At 39.2% G+C, this 26,026-nt stretch overlaps 1 long non-coding RNA gene across 1 annotated transcript in view; it reads right to left on the bottom strand.

Moving 5' to 3' along the window:
• The window catches only part of LOC123349383, a 50,899-nt gene extending 27,230 nt beyond the window's left edge, over window positions 1–23,669 (bottom strand). The window contains exon 1 of the long non-coding RNA XR_006573514.1: window positions 23,292–23,669. This is a non-coding gene — a long non-coding RNA (uncharacterized LOC123349383). The remainder of the gene's footprint in view (window positions 1–23,291) is intronic.
• Between the last annotated feature and the right edge of the window lie 2,357 nt (window positions 23,670–26,026).

Here is a 26,026-nt window from a genome sequence, read left to right as displayed (position 1 = left end):
CAAACAACTTTTTTGTATCTCTTCACTATAGATTTAATTTTATATGATGAAAGGGGAGCTCTTAGCAGAATACAGGAGAAACCCTTCCATGATAATCTCCCTATGAGGATATATAACAAAGGTATGTACTTTGAATAGAGGAAAAACAAATCTTAATTTCTATTGGATTTATATATGAAAATTACGTGCAATGAAATAATTCATTACACATCTTGAATAGCTCACGGTGTTAAACAATGTATGGCCTGATCCTGTATAGTAGTGAGAACATGTAACTTCTGTTGAAGTCAATGGGGTTTCTCAGTACTCTGCTTTTCTCAGGATCAGGCCGGAGGTGAGAGACAATCTGAGATGATCTTGGTTTAGAAATGGTGTTAAAGTACATATTGTTTTTATAACATGATTTTACAGCCTACTAAACAGAGATCTGTTTTCTGTTGCAGAAAACCAATTTCATCATTTCCTTTACTTCACCACATATTCCTAATGTTTGTTCATTCTACTTAGTTGCTCACAATGTTGGACTCTAAGAACATCCATCGGGGTTAAAAGAGAAATAAATTAAATTTACAAACAGTGTTGCTGTACTGTGATAGTAAGCAGAAATGCAACAATGTTAACTCTTTACTTTTAATAGTTCACAACACCACTATACCCAGTTAGCCTACTTGCGGACAGGAAAACTAAAACAAAGATCCAGAAACAGCTGAAAAGCCACTCACTGTAACAAAACCTTCCTGGATAGCTTATACCAGCACAAATTTCATTACAATCACAGAACTCACCTCTTTCCCTGCCAGTGCCGATGTCTTCTCCAGCACGGTCTGTGACCATGTGCAAGCCTGAACTTTATTTGCTCATATAACATCTGTCTAATTTAGGTCCAAATTTTGTCCTGTGTCTTGCGGCTTCTACTGGAGACAAAGGGTGAAATACTGGCTCCATTAAAGTCAATGAGAGTTTTGCCATTTACTTTAAAGGGGCCAGAATTTCACCCAGTGGGAGTTCTGTATGTGCGTCTGAGTAAAGAATTTGGCCCTTCTTGTAAGCTCTTTGGAGGCAGGGAATGTATCCTCTTACGTGTTTGTATGGGCTTGGCAATATAGAAATAATAAATACTAACACAATTTGGACTGAACCCTGTTGTACATTAGTTAGGCCTTCACCCCTTATTTGCAAAAGTTTTAAATGTAAAGGGACCATTATTTTTGGAATGAGGAAAAACATTTATTTATCTAAAATGCCAATGAATCTTTGATCTGATATATTTCTAAGTATATAACATGTTAGAATCTTCAGGCTGACAGGCCCTATAAAATGTAAGATTACTAAGTACTGTACGATAGCTGCAGTTAGAACAGATTTGGTTTTCAGTACGGTCTTATAGCACATCTGTGCTTATATCAGTGAAAGTACAGTTACCGGGAGCATTCATGGTAATAGTGGTTATTTATGTAGCTTCACTGGTGTGCACTGAAGTTTACAGACAAATAGGACGGCAAGGTGCTTGACCTGAGAAGCCGACAACCTAAATAAGACAAACAACCTAGTAAAAAACCAGCAGAACGGGTGGATGGGAAGGGGGAGGCAATGGAAAGTAAGGGGAAAGAGAAACTGATCTTTGAGAGCATTATTTGCAAGGAATCCAGATCAGTTACTATGTTGCAGTGTCCTGGAGTTTGTTTATGCAGAAGGAGGAAGGGCCAAATGTAGGTGGAATTCCACTGAAGACAGCACCTGAGTTACAATGGGGATGACTTTTGGCCCAGAGCAGATGTCATCGGAATTGAGAGTAAAGTGGGAAGGGCAGCTGTTAAAAGTTGTGTTTGGAGAGGGGATCTGAAGGAAGAACATTTTATTTCAGCCTGGGTCTATCAGTAGGATAACAGAATGTTCTAAATAAAGTGCTGTCCGTTTATTGTATTGTGGGAGGGGAGGGAGGAAGGGAATGCCGGAATCCATCCCCTATTTTAAATGAAGTTCTGTGTACTTTTTGCAGCAGCTTTTCAGAGAAATGGTGCCTAATTCTTAGAAAGTCAGTCTGGCATTGCTGCTGTTTGACTAGGGAACCACCCTCATGATTCCCCTCTGGTCTGGAAGTGGAATTATTTCCTATTCACCAGCTTAGTTTTTCTTGCTGTTCTGACTAAAGGTTAATGTTTCACTACTTGGCTGAATCAAGATCACCAGTTTCCTATTACAGTTTGTTTTGTTTTGGTCCCATCTATGAGTCTGATTTCAGCAGGTTTTGACTAATCCAATTCTCTGAATGCTAAGCACAATAATACATTTTATTAATGTATAACAAAATGATTCCACAAAAAGTGTTTTAGGTTTTTTTAAGCTGATTGGGTCAAGACTACAGCTCCCTTGTGACAGGGTCTGCTGTTTGCAGTGGATCTGACAATGAGCCATGCTGTGGAATAGCCAGTTTCTGATATACATGAACACAGAATAAGAACATGAGAATTTAAGGGGGGGGAGGGGGCAGAGAGGAAAGCTATTCAATCATCTTGCTTGTTTGAATCTATGTCCAATCGTCAGACCAATGCAAATCAAATGAAAAAAAGGATCTTCCAACCCAAACATTCAGCTCCCATTCCAGAGATTCAGTCTTTATATTAACTACTGCACAGGATTTGAAGTATGAAGTCATTTTTGAAGGCCTCTCTTTTATGCACTTGCCCAAAAGAAAATGAGAGTAAAAACACAGAATTTTTCAAATTGATCTGCTATTGTGCGCTTGTGCTTCCATTCAGAGTGACTAATTGGATAATTTAGCCATAAAACCAGCCTAAACAATGTTACTCTGTTGAAAGTCCACCTTTCTGCCAAGTTGGCAGCCAGTTAAACTAAGATCATTTGAACTTGTATTTGCAAAGTTTTGTCTGAAACCCAGGGTCATTAAGACTATTTTTGTAATATACTAAATGAAAGCATTAACCATAAATGTTCAGTTCAAGAAAGGAAATCCTCAGCACTGAACTATTTGCCTAAGTAAATATCCAGCTAAACTGTGAAGCCCCAAACTCTCTTCTCCAAAGTAAGATGAAGATGTTTTAGTGCTTTGAACTAGAATAAGTCACTAGAAGAGTAAGAGGAAGCATTGAGCTAAAGAAGGAAGCCGAGCCAGAAAGGCAGAGGTAGCAGCCTATTTCTCTTTGTTATCAAGTGAAATGACTCCACAAATATGACAATAAATCACTGCAGGAATCAATCTGAGCGGAGGCAACTGCTCCATGCTGATAATGCATCAATCAATATTTAATGTTTACACTTTAATTAATCCGCACGTAGGAAGCATTCTTTCAGTGACAAAAAAGTGATGAGAAATAAAACACCTTTTATATCAAACAGCGACGAATGGCTGCCTATCTGTTAGGCTTTGATTGGGCCCTCAATTGATCATTGTAGCCTTTTTCGATTGCACCAGTGTACAATGTCACATTTGGGTATAAAACAAACACAGGCTCTGAGGGGAAAGGAGAGGGAGGAGGGGGAGCTGCAGAATCTGGTTTTGGATGATTACAACTTAATCAGAACAAAGGAAGGCTGATACTGAAGTATGGATTCTTTGAAAAGACAGAGGAGAGGCAAATAAAATATAGGATTTTCAAAATTTGTGGCAGGCACCTATCTCAACAGACTTCTGTTGTGCTCCACAAATGGTGATATATAGCTCTTTAGAGAGACAAAAGTCCGCCACTAAACAAAATTGCCACCTCTGACACATTTCTTCCAAAAGCTGCCAGTGAAGATACCCTTTTATTTTGTTGCTGTTCATTTGTGATAGCATGCATGTGCGAGGTGCTGTACAAACATAAAGGAAGGCACAATCTCTGCCCCGGGTAACTTACCTTTTTTTAATTTTTGCACAATCTATTACATTTTTGTGACCTTTTTTTTTAAATAAGTCTGATTCAGTGTTCACTGAGGTCAGGGGAACAACTACTATCAACTTCAATGGGCATTGGATTGGTCTGTAGATGAACAGCACTGTGACGAATGGTCATTAAAGACAGCTGAAAAGACCATGACACTAGTATCAAAAGCTTTTAATTTATTCTTTAAAAACCCCTCTCTAGATCCGAGGTTTTCTCCGTTATTTTTGTTATTTTTTTGTTTATTTTTCCAAAGCATAACATTCATTAAGTTAGCTTATAATAGATACAATAATATATTTTAACAAAAATATAACTTTCTCGAGCTAGGCTCAAGCCCAAAGATTGGATCTGGATCTAGATTCAAACTTCCTCAAAATTCAGGTAGTTTGAATCCTGGGTTTTGGCTTAGCCTGTTACAGAATCTGCTATAGAATAGAAAAGGGCCTTGTCATGCCATTGTAAACTTTTATGTAGCATGCCTACTATAATTAAGAATTAAAGATACCAAGCTGGGAAGGGTTGCAAGTGCTTTGAATTAAAATTCAAAATGATCTGGACAAACTGGGGAAATGGTCTGAAATAAATAGGATGAAATTCAATAAGAACAAAAGCAAAGCACTCCACTTAGGAAGAAACAATCAGTTGCACACATACAAAATGGGAAATGACACTCTAGGAAGGAGTACTGCAGAAAGGGATCTGGGGGTCATAGGATCATAAGCTAAATATCAGTCAACAGTGTAACACTTGCAAAAAAAGCAAACATCATTCTGGGATGGATTAGCAGGAGTGTTGTAAGCAAGACACGAAAAGTAATTCTTCCACTCTGCTATGCACTGATTAGGCTTCAACTGGAGTATTGTGTCCAGTTCTGGGTGCCACATTTCAGGAAAGATGTGGACAAATTGGAGAAAATCCAGAGAACAACAGAAATACTAAAGATCTAGAAAACATGATCGATGAGGGAAGATTGAAAAAAAAACTGGTTTGTTTAGTCTGGAGAAGAGAAGACAGAGAGGGGACATAAGAGTTTTCAAGTACATAAAAGGTTGTTACAAGGAGGAGGGAGAAAAATTGTTCTCCTTAACTTATGAGGATAGGACAAGAAGCAATGGGATTAAATTGCAGCAAGAGCTATTTAGATTGGACATTAGGAAAAGCTTCCTAAATGTCAGAGTGGTTAAGTACTGGAATAAATTGCCTAGGGAGGTTGTGGAATCTCCATCATCGGAGATTTTTAAGAGCAGGTTACACAAACACCTGTCAGGGATGGTCTAGATAATACTTAGTCCTGCCATGAATGCAGCGGACTGGACTAGATGACCTCTCGAGGTCCTTTCCTGTCCTATCATTCTATGATTCTAACTAAGTGTCCTGAATCTAAACTATTTTTCATGAAAAAAATGTCGGCATTTTATCAAACATCAATGGGGAAATCCTGCTTAATCTCTGGTAACAAAATATGCTGACCCAACCTTTGGATTGAGCTTTGGATGTGAACTTCCCAGAAGATCTGGATATTGGTTTGGGCCTAGCTCTAAATGCTCATACCACAACAGAAGGGATATCAAAGTTATAAACACAAAGAAACCTGAACACAGTGATCTTTGGCTACGCTTACACTGCGTCACAGTGTGGACTACAGGGGTGTGAATTGCAGCATGCGACCAATGCTGTGTTGTAATGGCCCCTTGTGGACATTGCTGGCGCAAACTAAAAAGTATCTAGTTCTGTCTGGAGAGGACTACGTTAACATGGACCGTGTTAACATGAACTAGGTACATTTTAATTCACGCCAGCATCATCCACAGCACTTGGGCGTGCACTGCAATTCACACCCCCATAGTTCAAACTGCAGGGCCATGTAGTCACACGTAGTCCTCACAGTTGGATAAATGCAGGCCAGATGTTTTTGGATTCCACCCGTGTGCTGTTAGGATTCAACAATACACTTTTCATGATTCATCAAATTGCTCCAGCCACTGCACAGATCCATGACTAACATACAGAAGTATCAGCTTTGGAAGTGTTAACGTTTTAGATGCAAAGGCCCTTAAATCCAGCAAAGCCTTAAAGCGTGAATGACATCATGAAACTGTCATTTCTTCTTTACAAGGTTTGAAATACGGCAACATACTTTGTTCTAAGTGTTTGTAATGGGGTTCTCTACTCACCACTGGGGTGCCTCCTTGTGTCTGTGTCAGGGGAATAGCTCCACCTGGGTCTGATGCCCCTTCCCGTCTCTCATTTGCCCTGTGGCCCTTCTCACGAACCAGAAGTTGCCGTGCTTCTTCCTCAAGACTTGGGACACTTCCTCTACATGGCTTGACCCTCCGGCCAGGCCACTATAGTTTTTCCCTTCCAGGGTATCATTCGCTGACTGGGTATGGTTCCCAGCAGTCCTCCAATTCAAGGCAATGCCTCTTTCCCAGTGGCTGGTAGAAGAGCCCAGGCCTGCCCTCTACTCTGGGTTCAAGCTCAGGGATCCTTGAATCAGTAACTAAGGTCTGCACCATCCCATGCCTTGCTGCTGTTCCCCTGAGCTTTTTCCTTCCCCACCTCTATCTGGCTTCTCCTCCATCATCCTTTTGGGCAAGCCCTCCTTCAGGGCCACGAGCCCAGGGCTCCTACTCTCCCCCTGCATTTTCTCCCTTCCCTCTCTAAGCCCAGATAGCGACTGCAGACTTTCACAGTGCAGCCTCCTTCTGCCCTGAAGCCCTAGCCTCATACCACCCCTGCCTGCTACTGCCTAGCTGACTCCATCACCAATCAGTGCATGCCTATCAATTCTCCTAATTTTCCTTCAGGTGTGGCCTATCAGGTTACTTAACCCCTTCTGAGCCACATTAGCCCTTTCCAGGCGAGTGTGGGGGTGAACGCCCCATCCCGGTGTTCTTAAAGAAAATGGAAAAACAAAGAATATGAAATTCAACTGAAAATGTAATAATGAAGCCATTCTTAGCTAAAGCCTCTAAAAATTAATGTTGTTAATTTCTGACACCATTTCCAGTGATAACCTATCATACCTACATATATTTTCTTCTTCACACGAAGTGTCACCTTTTAGATAAAGAAAAAAGCTAGGATTTCACCAGCTTTATAGAAAATGTTTTACCAACATGTGCTCTGTAAAATCCATAGGTACACCTCGTAAATAGCTTTTTGTCTGATTTTACTAACAAAGCCTGCAGAATGGACACACCATACCCACACCTAGAAAAGAGTTGAGTCTGTAGTTTATTTTTCCATAAAGCCTTTTTCCTCCTCCCATGCAAATTAGATGAACTAGCTAAAAAGGGCACGGCCAAAAGAGAAGAACACCCTGTTGTGATGCCTGATCAACTAAATACTTATGGAGATAAAAAAAGGAAAATGCTACTGTGTATGTGCATCAAAATGCCCCTAGGGTAGCTTTCAATGGCACCGTTAATATTTATGGAATAAAGACCTACTTATGGCCCATGCAATCATGGTTTCTCTCACCATTACACTCACCAAAACTGTCACTTGCATGGTACATCCCTGCCCTCAAGAAAATAATGCAATAGTAATAATTGGAGATATACCAATCTCCTAGAACTGGAAGGGACCTTGAAAGGTCATTGAGGCCAGTCCCCTGCCTTCACTAGCAGGACCAATTTTTGCCCCAGATCCCTAAGTGGCTTCCTCAAGGATTGAACTCACAACCCTGGGTTTAGCAGGCCCATGCTCAAACCACTGAGCTATCCCTCCCACTAATGCACTTGCTGTACTTAATATTGTTGCTGAGAGACAGAAAAACAACTGGCTACATTTTCTGAGGATCTTATGCTCTAGAAGTGTACAGGCTCCTATGTGTGAGTCATTAGCCCACACACATATAAGGTCAAATCGTGGGCCCTCGGATTTGGCTTGGACCTTAAGGGAGATGAACAGTCTGGCCTTCAGAGACGTTTCTTGATCCTGAGGTGGTAACTCCTTTCATATGGCTACACAGCCTTCACACACATAGGCAGCCCCCTTATCTGCCCTTCTCAGAACAGGAGCCCATGAATTTGCCCCACCTAACTGCTGTGGGCTGAGGAGGAGCAGCAAGGGGGTTCCCTCGGGTGAACTGACAGGCAGCTACGGAACACCTGGAAGGGGCTGCTGGCACCCCTAACAGTGCTGTCGCCGGCCCAGGTCTCTGCAGCGGAGCTCTCTCCTTGCACAGCACACAGAGGGAGTGTGCATCCCTTCGATCACCCAACCCTCACCAGCCTCAGGACCAGAGCTGAGTGAGGATGGAGGCACTGCTGTTTGGTATAGTTAAAGCTAAGCTGGAAAGAACCCAGACACCTGGACAATAAGGCATAATCTTGCAGTGGCAGGGAGATGAGCTAGGACTTTGCCACATCTTATTCACTTTTAGCATCTTATGACACACAGGTAAGTCACACCCGAAGCAACAGAGCACAACAAAGTAGTGTTTCAAAATTCACATTAAATGGGTTTAGTTCAGTCCTCCATCCTCAGTGGAATTACACTGGTGTGAAAGAATCAGGCCCATGGATTTTACAACCTGTGCTTATGAAATAACTTCCCTCCAGCCTAAAGAAGTAGGAACTAATTTCACAACCCTAAATGCTCTTATTTTTGTCAGTGCAAAGGATCAGGTCCCAGCTGTAAATCAGCATTGCTGCATTAAAATAAATAGATTAATACCAGTCTACACCAGCTGGGGAGCTGGTTCATATTTTTTTTTTTAAATACAAGATAAACATTAATGCTAGGCCTGGAAGGTCAGGGCGTCTCGAGAAACCTTTAACCACGATAAGCACTAGGCTACGAACTATAAGAATTGACCCATCTTTTTAGATAGCGGAGAATCTAGAAATAAAAAAGGATTTTAAATAACGGAGGAGAAGGATATATAATTCAAACTGTGCTCTGGTCTATTCATACGAGTCAGGGTTTGCAGGACTGGGTCTTTTGGGTTCCGAAACAAGTAAAGGAGAAACCGGTACCACATTTTGTTTTGAAATATATTAATTCATAATGTTTACATAGAAATTATCTTATTAATTTAGAATCTTGACCATTTGGCTGATTCCTTTTTGGTAAACAGTTTTGCTTCACTTTGCAGGGCAGTACTCAGGATTGCTTACGCTGGCTAAATGCCGGCTGACTTTGCAGTGTCAGTCTCATTTACCCTAATTTCTGTTGCCTATTCCTGAAGCAGCACACGTTTGCGTTAACTTTTAGCCTGTCCTGCCATGTTGTCCCCTGTAGTTTGGATAATTGCTTTGTTTCATACTCATCCAATTACAGGGTAAATATTTGACCCGACATAGAATTAGCTGTTATCTAATGGAAGCCCTTACCAAGTTATAGCTTTAGATCAGGAGACTCAAGTGAACCAAAAAAGTGGAAACCAGAAAGAAAACTGATCATACTTAGTCCTGCCTCAGGGCAGGGGACTGGACTAGATGATGTATCGAGGTTCCTTCCAATGCTACATTTCTATGACTCTATGGTTTGTAGACATTACAACTGAAATCCTGGCTCCACTGAAGTCAATGGCCAAAGTTCTATTAATTTCAATAGAGCCTATACAGGTCTTCCAGTTTGTGTAATGTCAAGCAAACCAGAGCTAGTGTCTGGTGGGACATGGTACCACCTTTGCTGCTCCGGGAACACTACTTGGTGCAATTGCTGAATGCCAGCTTGAAGAAACCATTGATACTGTTGAACAACAAAAGAAAAGATCCACTATTCTCCCTCCTACTTCACCACTGCTGAAAGGCTAAGAGCTTATTATACAGCTAGTGAGAATAGCAAATTTGCAGCAGGAGATATCTACCACCTGTGCTAGTCAAAATTCAGCCAATATAGCCTGAGTTGCCAGCTGCGGATGGAAACCAAGAGTAGTGGCTCTGGTTCAAGTATTAAGTCAGTTTTGGAGGTATAATATTAGTGCCAGTGGACCCATTTAGGAGTGGAGGGGCAGTATTTTGGTACTCCTCACAGTAATAGATTTAGGCCATGTTTAGCTTTGTTAGTTATGTTTTTCGTTATATTCTATTTAGTGCCCAGAGGCCTAATTTGTAATTCTAATAATAAAAAGTATTCTAAAGCCCTGGCCAAACACAAGCAGGTTCTAATTCTATTTCACCTCAAAGAAAAGAGCTAAGCTCTTAAACCCCAGCTTCTTACAATATTTCCTCTTTGTGACATACACAAAAATCTGAATCCAACAGTGCTCACCCAGAACAGTTTTAACTCAATCTATCTGATCTTGTATAAAATTTTACCTTCTATACTTTCTTTTTACTATGTTACTTGCAGCATTGTGACACAGCTCATATGCTGGGTAGACAAGGCCTTTTGCAAGATAAATTGCAGTTACAGCAGGAAACAGTTCTATAAAGAGGAACTCTTGATCCGACAAAGTTTTTCTTTACTAGTAGGCTTTTCTATAGTGCTCATCACCACAATATCTTAGCACCACATAAACACTGATTAATACAATCATCCAACTCCTCTCTGTGAGATAGGGCACTACTGTCATCCCCATTTTACAGAAGGGAAATTGAGGCACAGCGCGATCAAACAACAGAGGGAGATGGCAGAGTCAGGATCTGAATCCACATCCCCTCAGTGCTTTAACAACAAGACCATTTTCCTCACTGAGAGGAGCTCCAGTCTTCTGCAGCAGCAGCAGCAGCTTATTTCCTACACATCATTTTTGTCCCTTCCATAACTGATCACTTAAAAAAATGAATGACTGGCCTTAGCTGCCCTTCTCTTGGACTAAGCAGGTCAAGAATACTCTAATTTTTATGATGAACAACTATTCTTTCTGTCTTCCAGCCTTCAATATTCTTTATTAACTTTAAACAGGCAAGCCCAGAGGCCTTTGCACTTGACTAATTTGGACTAATCTGACTATTTATTTATTGATATATTTACGACAGCTTGGTGAGCCCATCTGCCAGATGGTTTTTTGGAAGCTCCTGGAGTTCTGCGAGTCTGCGCTGAGTAATAATACATATACGCAGTAAGGTTTTCCCTGGCTAGATGGGAGGCGGGGAGGTCAGATGGGCGGGAGTAAGGGCAGGTGAAGAAAACAGAGGATGGTCAGGTTGAAGTCGATGCAATGCCTTTTCAATTTATTTTATTTCTGGTTTTATATTAACAGCTACAGTGGACAACTCTAGGGATTGTACTGGCACATATGACTAGGAAGGACTGAAGTCAGAAGACAGCCATTGAAGAGCGGTAAATAAAGTCATAATGCTGGTCTACAAACAGATTGCCCCAGTTAAACAACAGGTGTGATAATGAACTAATTTAGGGCTTATCTACACTTACAGCACTGCAGTGGCACCAGTGCAGCTGCGCTGCTCTAGCGCTTAGTGAAGACGCTACCCACACCAATGGGAGAGCGTCTCCAATCAGCATAGGTACTTCACCTCCCCAACAGGTGGTGGAGAAGCCCTCCCACCAACATAGCAGTCTATACTGAGGGTTAGGTCAGCATAACTACGTCATTCAAGGGTGTGGATTTGCCATACCCCGGAGTGACGTAGTAATACTGACATAATTTGATAATGTAGACCATGCCTTAGTTAAACTGCTTCAACTGCATTTGTGGACTCTCCTATTAGTTTTAACCTGGCTTAGCTTGCTCCTCATGTAAGGCAAATTTAAAGTGATGTAAGAATGTCCACATACACAGTCGCACAAGTTTAGCTAAATTGTTAAATCTTTGCCATTTGTGTGTATGTAGAACAGACCGTAGGGGGCCAAATTAACCTCCTGATATATAACTTTTCTGATATTAACAGGCTTATGCCAAGTTAGAAATTGCCCTGAAACCTCATAAATCAAAATCGTCTCATTGTAGGTTGTTGGGTTTTTTTTTAAAACGAAGCTCAGGTTATTAGCTCCTGAATATTAAATTTCATCTCTGTCAAGAATAGACCCAACTGGAGAACAAGCAAAAAATCTGGATGAGAAGTTGGAGCATTTGAGAGGTATTGGAACAGTTACCTACCTGGCAACAATCCCAGATTTGATCCAGAGGTTAGCTGAACTGCCCAGAAGTTATTGCAATATTTGCCATGTTTGAAAATAAGCGTAAAGGGGGAATGTTTCATTATTTTTCCTTCACTTCCAATTCCAGGATCTTGCATTCTGTGCCAAAAAAATACTGAGAATTCCAGTATTTGTACAACTGTAGTTTCCCAATGTGAATGCAGTTACTAGGACACATTTAACACAACAATAAAACAACTCAAATTTGTGCTGCTACTGAGCTCATGTTAACGGAAAGTATTTTCAATGAGTTGGGTTCTTAGTAGCTTACTTAAGGATACAGAATATGTATCCTGTTAAAGAACTAATAATTCCATCACGTGTAGATTAATAGCTTTCTACTGGACCACTAGTCATGGTGACTTCTTATGAAAACTTGTTTTAAAATAGAAATTAACCTAACCTCTTTGCTGACAGTGCTGTAGCTGAAATGGAAGAGACAACAGGGAAGCACGGCTCACCTTATTTAGATTGGGTAATTAAAGACAGCTAATAGGAGTGGAGATAGAAAACATACTAAAGGACTCAATCTTGCAAACACTTAGGCAACTGTGCCTTATTCATGTGAGCTGTTAAAGACAGTGGACCAAATTCTGCAGTCCTTAATCAAGCAAAAGTCCTCCATAAAGAGATGATTAAGATCTTCCTTTAAAAAACACAAAATGTATAGTTCCTCTTGTATGGTTATAACAACACAGATACTCAGAGCCTGTGGATTTCAGAGCATTAATTGCTAATCCACAACTGAACTGAAAGGTTCTGGTTTGTTTGTTATGGTTTTACAGTATTTAGTTAAACTTGCCAACCTTCAGTTCCCAGGAAGTCATATTTAAGTTTCTGAGCAAAATACTTTATTTAAGGAATCCCCATTTTGTGAAAGATCCATTTCTCATGGTCAGCTATCCTTCCATATTTGTTATGCTGGTTTCCATGAATATGTTTAATAACATGTGATTTGCTTATATGCAAAATCCAGGGGTCTTTTTTTTTTTTAAATGAAAAGCATATACTTCTCCCTGAGAAGTGAAACCATGAAGTCCTGGAAACTAAACCACAATATAAAAGTTTCTACTTTCCTTACATGACGTTCAAGGATTGCTGTTTATCAGTGACAAATAGAAAGTACTTAGTATAATTATTATAGCTCAGATTCTAGCCGTAGGTGATTGCAGCTATAAAGTTTCCCAAATAGGAACAATGAGCCCTATGAAACTAATGAAAAAAATCGCCAACTTCCTCACTCCAAAGTCTGATTTTTACAAGGACTCCATTTCTTTTAGGTTGCCAAAAATGAACAGTTTATTTGAATCTAAGTTAGGTCTTCAGGAAAAGAACTGTAATGTAAAATTGAATAATGTTGCACCAACGACAGGATAATTAAGCAGTTTCAAAAGCCAACAATATTTCGGTTGCTCTTACTGTAGCATGTCCCAATAATGGAAATATAGAACTCCTATTCTAATGATAGCTTAGCTAAAGATACCAAAAATCTAGTGGTACCCCATGCTATATCACTGTCCTGTAATCAGGTGAATTAGAAGTGTAATGACTGCTTTGACACAAACTGGTATTTAATATGCTGAAATGTACCAGATTTTTCCCTTCCCCAGGCATTAGTAAAATCCCCAAGAAAATTAAAATCCAGGTCATAGCTAAATTCCTTTGAAACTGGGATTTAAATAAAAGAGTTTCTTTGGTGTAAGAATTTTTTGCGCAATTACATTTTTATAAGGTTAAAGTTAAAAATAAATCCAAAATCTTTTTAGGAGAGAACATTTAAAAACAGACTTAATGTGTTCAGAAACCCATCACACATGTGCCTGTCAAACAGATGCTTCCCCATAAATTAATTTGAGTAACTCTCTTCTCCAATCGGAGAAGAGAAAAGAGCTGTTAAGGGCAGTTTATGGGGTGACATTGTTTTGACTGACAAATCTTTCGTGCTCTGATTCTGTCGTTCACATCAATTATATTTCTCAAACATCTTTTTGAAAATGAAATGAAAATGTGTAGCACTTGGTAGAGCAAAGAAATGGGAAAACTGTTGATTTTTAGTTGGCTCCATCCATGCAAAAGTGGATCCTGGTTTTAAAAATTGTTTATCAGTGATAAAAACAAGGATGGGACAAAACTCCTGCTGTCATCAGTTAGAAAAGAATCGGCCCCCAAATGTCAAAGTATTCACATCATCCTTTTCTTCTAATGTTCTTTCTTCATAGCGTTATTTATCATTAGAGCAGATCTAACAAAATGATGGTGTTTAGTGAGCCTAAATCCTATTCTATTTATGGGACTTTGAAAAATAAATCAAAAAAGAAAAATTTGAGGCATAGCAGAAGTTTTGCTAGCATTTTTAAGTCAGGCAAAATTAGCTTTTTACATTGTTTTGTTCCAATTGTACAAATTTAATTTGCCATCTTTAAAAAAAAACCCACACAATTGCTAGAAAAGGAATTAGTAGATGTAAGGGGGTTATTAAACATTGGCATTCACCCATTGCTCTTACACAGAAAAGGCAGCACTGAAAAAGACAAAGCTGATTAATATGAATGGCAGCTAACCTAAAAACTAAAACTTGAACAGAATGGTGTATGCTAATCTTGCTCAAATACAATTATGAAAGCTGAATTTGCTGGTGTTTGTCATTACTATGCAGGCTGAGGGTTTATGTGAATGACATCTCTACAGTACTAGGCAATCCAGTAAGAAACAAAGAATTTTATCCACAGTCAGTTTCCCAACTGCCCTGTCCATCCAGAGCTGCTTGAATAGCAAAAGACTTTACAATCTAGGGTTATTTGTGATAAACTTTGTCTAAAAACAACCCATTCATTACTAGAAATGTCCTTAATCCTCAAGTTGCCTGTAAGGAAAAGATTGAAATTCTGTGTTGTTTATTTGCTCTGTTGGGTCCACAACCAAAATAACTCAACATGTTAGTCACATTAATAAAATACCTGCCAGATCAAAAATCTTAATAGTCAGCCTTGGTCATGCCATTGTTTATAGATGTTTGTTTACCAGCATATCTGGAGACATAAGGAAAACCTTAATAGCTCTGGCCACTCATTAGCAAAGAACCGTGGAGCCCTAATCCCATAAAGATATTAAACTATTTTTCCTTACAACAGCAACAAATGGAGGGAATTCTCATTACTTATTAAGATGTGGTACATTCTTTGCATATTGAGTTTCTTCTTATACTTTGAACTCTTATCCCTCATCATTCTATTTCTGAGACTAAGATCAAAGTAGATCGGCCTTACAGAGCTACAGATGAGTGGACGCATTTCAGAGAATATTAATGCCCTCTTGAAGAGCAAAGCAGGGAAGGAGGTGTAATCCCCTAAAGAGCTAGCCCTGGGAGTCTAATAATACTGAACAACTGTAGCATGCTCGATGGATCAGCTGTTAAAGAGTGTAGCCTCACGGAGGTGGAGCTGCTTCTCCTTGTTTAACAATGTGGCCCAATTCCCAAAGCGGTAGTGAGACTAAGTTTTTTTGGAACTGGTGAATCATGTAAATGTGGATTCTGGCAGATTGGCATAGAGCAATGTGTTTTATAGTAGAAAAAATAAGTGGCCAATTTTGTGTGTCTTGATTTTCTGGCCTCTCTCATTTGGGCCGCTGACTTCTCTCCTCGCCTCTGGTTTTAGATGTTACCTTTTGGTATTTTGCCTACTCAAAGGTTATTGTTACTGATGAACTGGCTGGACGTACTGGTGTGGGATCAGATAGTGTTCTCCCTTGATCTTCCAGCAGCTGATCCTGACATACAAGGTTTATTTTTTGCCTTTGGACTGCTTGCCAGACTTTTAAAGAAGAATTACTTTAGACCCTTGTTAAAGCTAAGAGTAAACATGCTAAGTACTAAGGCATTTGGTGGGTATCATTATATGAAAAGAAGAAATGTTATATTCATTACAGAGGAAAATCTAGCAATAAAAAGTATTACCTGCATTTATAGCCCTTGTAACCTAATTTCTGTGACAAAGCGAAGAAGTAAAAACATTCCATTCTGCCTTTCAGTGACCCCTATAAGAACCCCCCCATGGAGTCATTTAGGATAGTAATTTGAGTGAAAATACATGCAGTCTTTACTTTGCCTGCTCGTCTTAAATTAAAAAACCTTAGCAATGGTAAACATAACAGCATTTTAAGATGATTGCAAAATGCCTCCAAATTAGTAAGCAATTAAAAGAAATAATAACTTAAAAGACATTTTCCACAGCATAAAAGAGTGACAAAACATGGAGCTGCGTTGTGCAAATGTTAAATTGTACATAAAATACCCCTTCAATATATGCTGCCAGTAAAACCCAAGGCACTGCAGGTCATTAAAATGTCAGACTTGGGGCAGAGTGGAAAAAATGCCGTGTTTAAAAGTAAACATGTAGCCCTTTTATAATTATTTTCCCTTAAAGTTAACTGTGCAAAAGGTATGAAAGAAAGAAAGAAAAAAACGAGTTTGCTCTTTCTGTGTTTCTAAGGAACAGCGCTGCATCATTGGGCTGAAGGGTCAAACTATGATCCCAATCCTGCCCCTCATCCATGTAGTCTGTGGAGGTCTTGCCATTGATTCCAATGGGAACAGGACTGAGCTCTACTTATGGAACTTCAATTCATTTTCTCTTAGCCAGCTTTCATAAAAAGAAACAGGCTTGTTCTCATCCATGGTGTAAACCCACTCACTTTACACCAAGAATGAACTGGATCAACACCTGTTTTAGAAAACACAGGGAGCCCAATAATCAAATATACATGTACAAATATACAATAGGCTATCCAAATGACACAAACAATCTCATACTGACAGATTAATACCTGCTCCACTCACCTTTGTGATAAGTGTCCAAATATGGGGTTTGAACATTATATTAAGGAGTTCAGACTACTACTGGGCCCAATCCCGTACTCCTCATACTAGCTAAAAACCTGCATTGAAGTCAATGGAAGGTTTAGCCTGAATACAGAGTGTGAAATCTTATCCTACTTGGGCATAGCTAGGAGGCAATCTAATGTTACTTAGCTGAATCATCTGTTTAGTTTTTACTAGCTCATTGCAAATGAATCAATAGACAGCAATAGAATTACTTGTTTCACATTTGTGTAAATAAGAAGAGAAGAGATTTTATCAAGCATGTTTCCACACTGAAAACAAAAAATGGTGAGACATATGCTGTTGTATTCTGTAGTCTCTTGTCTTATTTCCAGAGCTCTCTAAGTCAGTCACAAAAAACAATGAGGCAGAAGGATATCAATCACATTCCAGTTTTGTTTCCCTCCTACTGGAAGAAAGCGCATCATGGCCCTGAATAAAAATGTTCCATCTCATTAATTTTGTATATTTTAAGCAAAATGTCTGGAGATGAAGTTGATAAATGTTTGCCCTGTATCATTTACTGAGTTGTGTGTCTAAGCCAATACCAAAAGGTGCTTAATACACCAGTTAAATTCAGTCCAATACGTTTAACTGAGAGAAGAATTGGACTCATAACATTCAGATAAATGCAATGGTTATGAAATAAGTTTACTACTTTAAAACTAGAACTTCAAATTTGGGGCTAAATTCTGCACTTGGATGCATGTTTTTCTTTTTTCTTTTCAGTCAATGGGGACTGGGCACATGCATCTAAATTTGCCCCTTAGGGTATGTCTACACAGCGGCTGGGAGCGAATCTTGCAGCCTGGGTCAACAGGCTTGTGCTAGTACACTAAAAAATAGCAATGTGGACATTGCAGCTCAGATACTGAAGCCTTGGGGGGCGGGTTCACAGCCCAAGCTGGAACATCAAAGGAATGTCTACACAACTATTATTAGTGCACTAGCCCAAACCCTGAGTGTGAATCTGTTGACCCAGCAGCTGTGTAGACACATTCTTAGTATCTCCTTTCCTTAAAACTACCTAATAATATTGCTGAAAGTGTATGATGTCAGGATTACAAATCAGCAATTAAATCAACATCCCTCTGGTTTCTATCTGACAAATGCAGAGTTCAGAGAGCAGGTCCACACTACGGGGTTAAGTCAATCTAAGTTATGCAACACCAGCTACGTGAATAACGTAACTGGAGTTGATGTACCTTAGGTTGACTTACTGCTGTGTCTACACCATGCTGGGTCAACGGGAGAAACCTTATGCTTCTCGTTCCCCGGAGTCAATGGGAGAGTGATCGGCAGTCGATTTAGTGGGTCTTCACTAGACCTGCTAAATAGACCCCTGGTGGATTGAGCACCACAGCATCAATCCACGGTAAGTATAGACAAGCCCAAAGTTAAGTAAAGAGACAGGAATGAAACAGAAAATGCCACTCTGAGATTCAATGTTCAGTTAACCCTTCAGTGCTTCTTTAACAGGCCTTTGCTTTAGAAACAGTTCTTATCAGAAGAAAAAAATTTCATCACTACATGAAAAAAATATACATGAATTTCTGTGATAAAATATACTATATTCAAAGTGCAACTATATGGAAGAATATACTCTCTCTCAGATATTTAATTTCCAATATTTTCATTTATAACACCTATAGTCTAATATATTTGAAGGAAAATCAAATGTATTAGAAAGTGCAAGTATACCGGACCATATTTAACCTTGGTGTAAGTGAATGAGTCAAAACCTCAGCAGAAGAATCCAAAGACTTAAGTCTTCTAGACAGTCTAAGACAGTGGTGGGCAACCTGTGGCCCCCATGCAGCCCATCAGGGTAATCCACTGGCAGGCCGAAAGCCAGTTTATTTACATTGACTGTCTGCAGGCATGGCCACCTGCATGTCCCAGGGGCTGCAGCTTGCCGTTCCTGGCCAATGGGAGCTGTGGGAAGTGGCGGCCAGCATGTCTCTGCAGCCTGCGCCACTTCCCGCAGTTCCCATTGGCTGGGAACGGCAAACCATAGCCACTGGGAGCTGCGGGCGGCCGTGTCTGTGGATGGTCAATGTAAACAAACTGTTTTGTGGCCCAACAGTGGATTACCCTGACGGGCCGCAGTTTGCCCACCACTGGTCTAAGACTTAAGTGTCTACATCAGGCATCTGAACCAGAGCTGAGTAAATAATTCATAATGAAGAACAGATTTGAATTTCACTTGTTTTTTCCATTCATGAATTGTCCCAATTCTATTTATTTAATTTTTTTCAGAAGTGATGGCTCCAGTTCACAAAGAACGTAAAGCTCCGGAGTAGCCCTACAGAAGTCAGTGAGACCACTCAAATGCGTGAAGTTAAGCATGCAGCTAATAGATCTTTGGTGTATGTAAAAAGCACACTTTGCTGGTTTGCTACATACCACAAATGCCATCATTACTGTCTTTTGACTTATAAAACTAACAGCCGCCAAATCAGAATTGCAAATATTAATGTAAAATGTGTATGTTGAGCTTAAACTCAATGGACTTTTCATAGATTCATAGAGTCTAAGGTTAGAAGTGACCATTAGATCATCTAGTCTGATCTCCCGTACATCACAGGCCATTCCATTTCACCCAGTTACCCCTGTATTGTACCCTTTGCCCGTGTTTGCTACAAAGTTGGCAGAAAGTGAACATAATATCAGGACAAATTTGTATAACCTTCAAATAAAACAGTTAAGTCCATGTGTGTCTTCCTTCTTATTCTCCATGTTTTCTTCTTATCTTCTCACTGCTGTGCTTCCTCCCTCTTCTGAAGTCTGCACAGGTATCCGGGAGAGTGGGCGGTGCTCCCTGGGAGCCAGAGGGTGCAGGGAGAAGGGGACAACATTGTTGTTCCCTCAAACTAAAATTTGAGAAGACTTGTCTAGGGGGTGCATCTAGTGAAAGGAAAGGACACAACACCATTTTCCTCTTCCCTCCCTTTCACTCTTTAATACAACCCTCAGTGACCCTGGCTTCTGTCCCTAGCATTTAACGCAATTATTAACTCTGCCTCCCATATGCCCCACTCCCTTTTTGTCTCTTCATCCCCTCCTCCAGTTCCACCACCTCCCAGCTCCAATTCCGATCTGTTTTCCTGCTTGTTCTGCATTCTCTGTTCCCCTCCAATGGGTATTTCTATGATGAGTGAGGCATGCTTTAGATAATATTTATTGAGAGCTAGATTGTAGAGTTACTGCTAGTCCTGAGAAAGGGGAAGCATGAAGTTGTACTGCCCCAGGAGAAGAACAGGGACCAAATTCTGACTCATACTTACTGTTTGGTACTTGACTTCCATAACTTGCTTCTCTGAGCCAGGAGAGGGGAGTTAATCTGCGCCACCCTTTGCCTGGTGCTGATTACTTTCTCGTGGGCCAGCTCACCCTTTCTGGCCAGGGTGTGTGACTGTGGGGCTGCTGTGTAGATGTCCCCTATCTACTTCTGCCTATCCATCCCCATCTACATGGGAGAGGCCCTGTGGAGGTTGTTTGCACTGCTGTGCTGTATCCAGTGATGCAGAGGAGCCAGAGGATGCCTGCAGCAAATACCTTGCTCAGGTACATAATCTTGTCTTTAATTAATGAAAGAAATAACTTATAAAGGGAACACACTAGTGAGGCTACTGGTTTTATTCTTTCTGCACCTGGTCCCTGACTCTCCATGCATGAATCAGTGGGTGGTGTGACACTGCACAGTGCCCTGAAGGACGTGTGGCACCTCCAAGGTGGCCCTCTCCAGCATATCTCCACTTTTAATTGTGTTTTTCTAAATTCCCTGACTGAACAAATTGTAACATGTACAATGATTTAGCCTACTCTTGTTTGTATTGTTACGACAGTGCCAACAGCGCTTCAATCAGTATTTGTGGACGTGCCAACAATTTTCTGGATCTACTGTAAAGTAAAATGTTGTTATGCGTCTCCATATCTTTAACAGTCTCATCAGACTTTTTCACATTGTCCAAAACAGGCTCAGTCCACAAAGTTTGTGTTTTCCTGATGCATCTGTGCTCACTTCACTCTTCTATGCTTGCTTGTTTTTCTCACTCACATTCTCAGTTACCTATAGCAGCTATCTACAATTACTTCATAAAATCTTACCACTTTTCTGTGATCACTGAATGTGAACAAAGTAACATTTTTTTATTCATGATAGCTTTATCTGGCCAGCAGTCCTTTTGCCAGTTTCTAACAGTCTTTGTTTTCTAAATTCAATAAAAGTCTTCTACCTTTGTAATAATATTGTATCTGTTGTGACCTGTCTAACCTGTTTGCCAAAACCCAGGGTTATTTGTCATCTTTTGATTATGTCTCATATCTGGTAATTGAGTCTGTATATGCCTATTTATTTATCCTTAAAGACACAAGGCCTTATTTTTGCTGGTGGATTGTTTGTAGGACTGCAGAACTAATGGTGTTACAGCACCCTAAGATTCTGAAACATGAGCAATTGAGATGGAAGAGATATTTTGGTCAGATTATTTCAAACTAGGACTGTCAAGCAATTAAAAAAATTAATCGTGATTAATCGTGCGATTAATCACACTGTTAAACAATAATAGAATACCATTTATTTACATATTTTTGGATGTTTTCCACATTTTCAAATATATTGATTTCAATTATAACACAGAATACAAAGTGTACAGGGCACACTTTATATTTATTTTGTATTACAAATATTTGCACAGTAAAAAACAAAAGAAATGTTATTTTTCAATTTACCTAATACAAGTATTGTAATGCAATCTCTTTATCATGAAACTTGAATTTATGTGGAAGAAAACAATGTCCTCACTCTGAGTTTGAAGCAACAAGCCTGAGGCAGCTTTATTACAAGCAATTGCAATTGGTTGGGAGAGTACACATGGGCAGGGATTCCCCTCCCTAGGCAGGTCTCTGCTAGATAAACAATTAGGGCAAGCTTTTATACCTTTTGTTACATACAATAATGAGCAATAGCTGCATTTTGTTATACATATTTCTTTTTGATATCTTACTTTTTAAATTAATTTCTGCCGCAGTCTACATTCCATTCTTATCTAACACAAAGGTCAAACAGTATTTCTTACACTCTGTTCCCACTCACTTTCCACCTGCCTAGACCCTGCCTTCAAGTCTCACGTTATTAGAGTTGGTGTCAGTCTGACTTTGTTAGCCTGACTCTTGCTTTATTCCTAGAGACTAAGATATCTATGTTCAAATTCCTTTTATCCCTTTCTCCACTTCCACACTTACAAATGTAGATTTATGTACAAAAAATAACTGCATTCAAAAATAAAACAAAGTAAAACTTTAGAGGCTACAAGTCCACTCAGTCCTATTTCTTGTGTGGCCGATCGCTCAGACAAACAAGTTTCTTTACATTTTCAGGAGATAATGCTGCCCACTTCTTGTTCACAATGCCACCTGAAAGCGAGAACATATAAATGTTTAGCATATCTGGCATGTAGATATCTTGCAATGCCGGCTACAGAAGTCCCATGCAAATGCCTTTTCTCACTTTCAGGTGACGCTGTAAATAAGAAGTGGGCAGCATTATCTCCCATAAATGTAAATAAACTTGTTTGTCTTAACAATTGGCTGAACAAGAAGTAGGACTGAGTGGACTTATAGGCGCGGTTTTGCATTGTTTTGTTTTTGAGTGCAGTTATGTAACAAAAAAAATCTACATTTGTAAGTTTCACTTACACAATAAAGAGAGGGCACTATGTATGAGATTGCACCTCACTTGTATGAGGTGAACTGAAAAATACTGTTTCTTTTGTTTATTATTATTTTTACAGTGAAAATGTTTGTAATAAAAATAATAATATAAAGAGAGCAGTGTACACTTTGTATTCTGTGTTGTAATTGAAATCAATATATCTGAAAATGTAAAATGACATCCAAAAATATTTAATAAATTTCAATTGGTATTTTATTAACTGTGCGATTAAAACTGCAATTAATCACAATTAATTTTTTGGAGTTAATTGCATGAGTTAACTGCGATTAATTGACAGCCCTATTTCAAACCCTTTCTTTTGTTGCTGTTGTGGTGGGGTTTTTTTTTTTGTTGTTGGTTTTTTTTATGGTTTTGGTTAACCTCTATTTAGATCAAAGTTCTCACAAACAATTACAGTGTTGCCAACTGTTGTGATTATATTGTGAGGGCTGTGACACTTCGAGTTATTCTTAAAACCGCAGTTCCTGGAGTTATGTGAATATTTGAGAATTGCAGCTTTTTTGTTGTTGGTTTTTTTTGTTTTTTTAAGTACTAGTAAGTTTTTAGCTTTCATGCTTGTGAAGAAAAGCATGAAAATGTGAGACTCCTTTTCCCACTGTACCATGAAGGATCAAAACCAAAAGGCAAATAAAAGAACCTTACATGTATTTTTAACTTCATGTTTTTAACGCAATCTTGTGACTTTTTGGGTGTGTGGCGGGGGGGGGAGCTGAAATGATATTTAAATGTTTACCTCTCAATTGTAGTATTCTAATCTTTTGTTGTGAAATCTCCAGTTCTCTTCTCCTCTAGAGACAAAGAAATCATCCAGCAAAACCAGAGAAGCAAAGAGTTCACGTTCTCGATATTTCTGAGGTAAAAACAAGCAGGAAAAAAACTTTTAAAAACAAAAGAAAACAAAATCCCCTCAACTCTCAAGCCTTTCAGGTTTTCTTTCTACCCCATGAGGATGCAAAAAAGGACAGGGACACATTTTTTTTTCTTCATTTGCAAGTCACCTTTAAACCATGTTAAGTGAGATTTATATGTGAATTGGAGTATTTTTCTAAAGCAGTAAATTGCCTGTTTTGACAGGCTAGGCTCTCCACCACAGCCCCGTCACCTATTTAAACTAGAAGTGAGGCAATGGGGACAGATAATGACCTCTTCATTAATGAACCCACTACTTTTAATTACTTTTAGATTTAGGAGAAATCTAACTGGTTTTATAAAAGCGCCTCCTGCTTAATTAGCAAAAATCTCCCTTTGTTAGGAAAATGGGGTTGTGTGATAGAAAGAAGGAAGTCATACTGAGAAAGATGTAATTCTTACCAGCCTCTCTGTGGTGTAATTGGACATTTGACCCCATTTCAGCAAGGAACTTAAGCATATGCTTAATTTTAAGCATGTTAGTTGACCTACTGATATCCAGCATGTACTTAAGTAACTTGCTGAACTGGGGCTTTAAATATGTCCACTATTAATGACAATGCAGAATGCAACCAAATGATTTTTTTAAATTATTATTATTTTGGGAAGAGACTAAACTCTCAATGAAGTCAATGGATGAAAGTGGCTGGGGAGTGTATGTATTAGGATAAACATTTTTCTTTTGACAAACTCATTCAGAAGCAAACCAGGTCAAGGGATGATTTACGAAACTGTCATTGTCATATGGTGTTAATGTGATAGCTGGTTTCAACTGACATCTGTGAGAAACAGTTGGATATACCTCTTCTTTTGCATGAACTAGAGTTTCTAATTAATTATGCAAAGCTGAAAAACAAATGAGTACACTGAAAAATAATAGCTAAAATCTAAGATAAGGTGCACTCTCACACCTTGTTCAGTTATCGATACCTATTGCATTGACCACAATGGTTTCATTTTGACAATCGACTTTTACCAGCAATAACATATATTACTGATAGCACTATTGCTGATTCTAAGATTCTTTTATATTATGATTTACAATCTCTGTAAAGCTAAAGGGTTAATATAGGCAAAAGCATGCAACAAGCAACATGTGTAACTTTCACGAAATTGGCATTCATTAACATGGATTACTTTGCATACAATATAAAATTTCCTTCAGTATCAGGCAAGTTGTCTTTTTTCCATGTATTTGTTTCAATGATCTAGCAAGTTTACTGTGTACAACAGAAAAAAAAATCCTGCATCTGTTTCTCTTCCAATATATGAGAGCATTGAACATACAACACAAGGTTATGTTCAGTCTTTTTTTGTTGTCACAGTTCTCTTCCATACCACTGTTTGCACAGTGTCCTCTGTTCATGTAATCAAATGTTATACATTCACTCTAATCAAAACATCAGGCATGTTGAGTTATCCATGTGACCACCAACGAGCATATCATCCCAATTTGCATCTCACAGAGTATCATTTTATCATTTTCATAACCATGTCTGAGTAGAATCATCCCATGGTTTAGTAACCTTTTATCACTGTGGAACTTTCCTGGGCTTTTTCACCTTTAATCTCATTCTGGAATATGTTTTTTTTTAAAGAGAAATTGTCTTCTCAGCTATAACTCAGTAGAAAAACCTTGTACAGAAACACTATTTTGTAAGCTCTTTGGGAGAGGGAATCTCTCACTGTTTGTTTGCAGAGCATCTTGCACAATGGGCCCTGATCTCAGTCTCAGCTACTGCAAAACAAATATTAAATATATTAAATTGAATAATACTGATTAAGGGCCAGATTTTCAGAGGCCTGTAAACAAACAAGAGAAGGTGCCAAGTTCCAAGCAGGAAGAAATCACACCATGAATTGCCTTCAAGAGCCTTTCAGCAGTCTTGGCACTCATGACTTGGCTTCTATTTTGGGGATATCCTCCTTCAGCATAGACAATCAAGTCATTAGTTGCTGGGGCTGTCTGAGGTCCCCCAAAAGTGAGGGGCCCCAAGCAGTGCTTTGGTCCTGCCTCCACCATATAACACTGACTTCACCTGCAAAATCTCAGATATGAAAACAATCGTTTTGATCTGTAAATCACATGCTTGCACGCATGAACAGCCTGTTTGCATGTGTAGCAACAGGATTTGGGTGCACATGTGCAGGATTTTGCAGGCAAACCAGCTGCATGCCCTCCCCTTGCACAGACCTTTGGAAATCAGCCCCTGTATGTGTACACTTAGACTTAGAAGTGAATGTGTTTGAAAGGAAAGTAGTTGCAAACTAGACCCTCTTCTACTTGTCTACCAAGGCATGAGGTATAACAATTCTTCTTAATGACATCACAAAAACTGAAAGCAATGCTACTGCACAAAATTACAGTGATTGCACCATGGTCAATGACTGAATTATCATCATAGTTGCTGAAAACTATCAAAGTCTCAGAGGTTTGTTATTTGTAATACTGAGGCTCTGATCAAATAGTATAAAGGACTGATTTAACTAGTGATTAGATTAGAGTGCAGAACTATGTAATTATAGTGACATTCGACATTAGAAGAAATTCCATCATTC

Source organism: Mauremys mutica, chromosome 14 (assembly GCF_020497125.1).
Source record: "Mauremys mutica isolate MM-2020 ecotype Southern chromosome 14, ASM2049712v1, whole genome shotgun sequence".
Taxonomy (NCBI): Eukaryota; Metazoa; Chordata; order Testudines; family Geoemydidae; genus Mauremys; species Mauremys mutica.
Note: the sequence above shows the minus strand (reverse complement) of the source record. Positions and strands in the feature narration are given on the sequence as shown.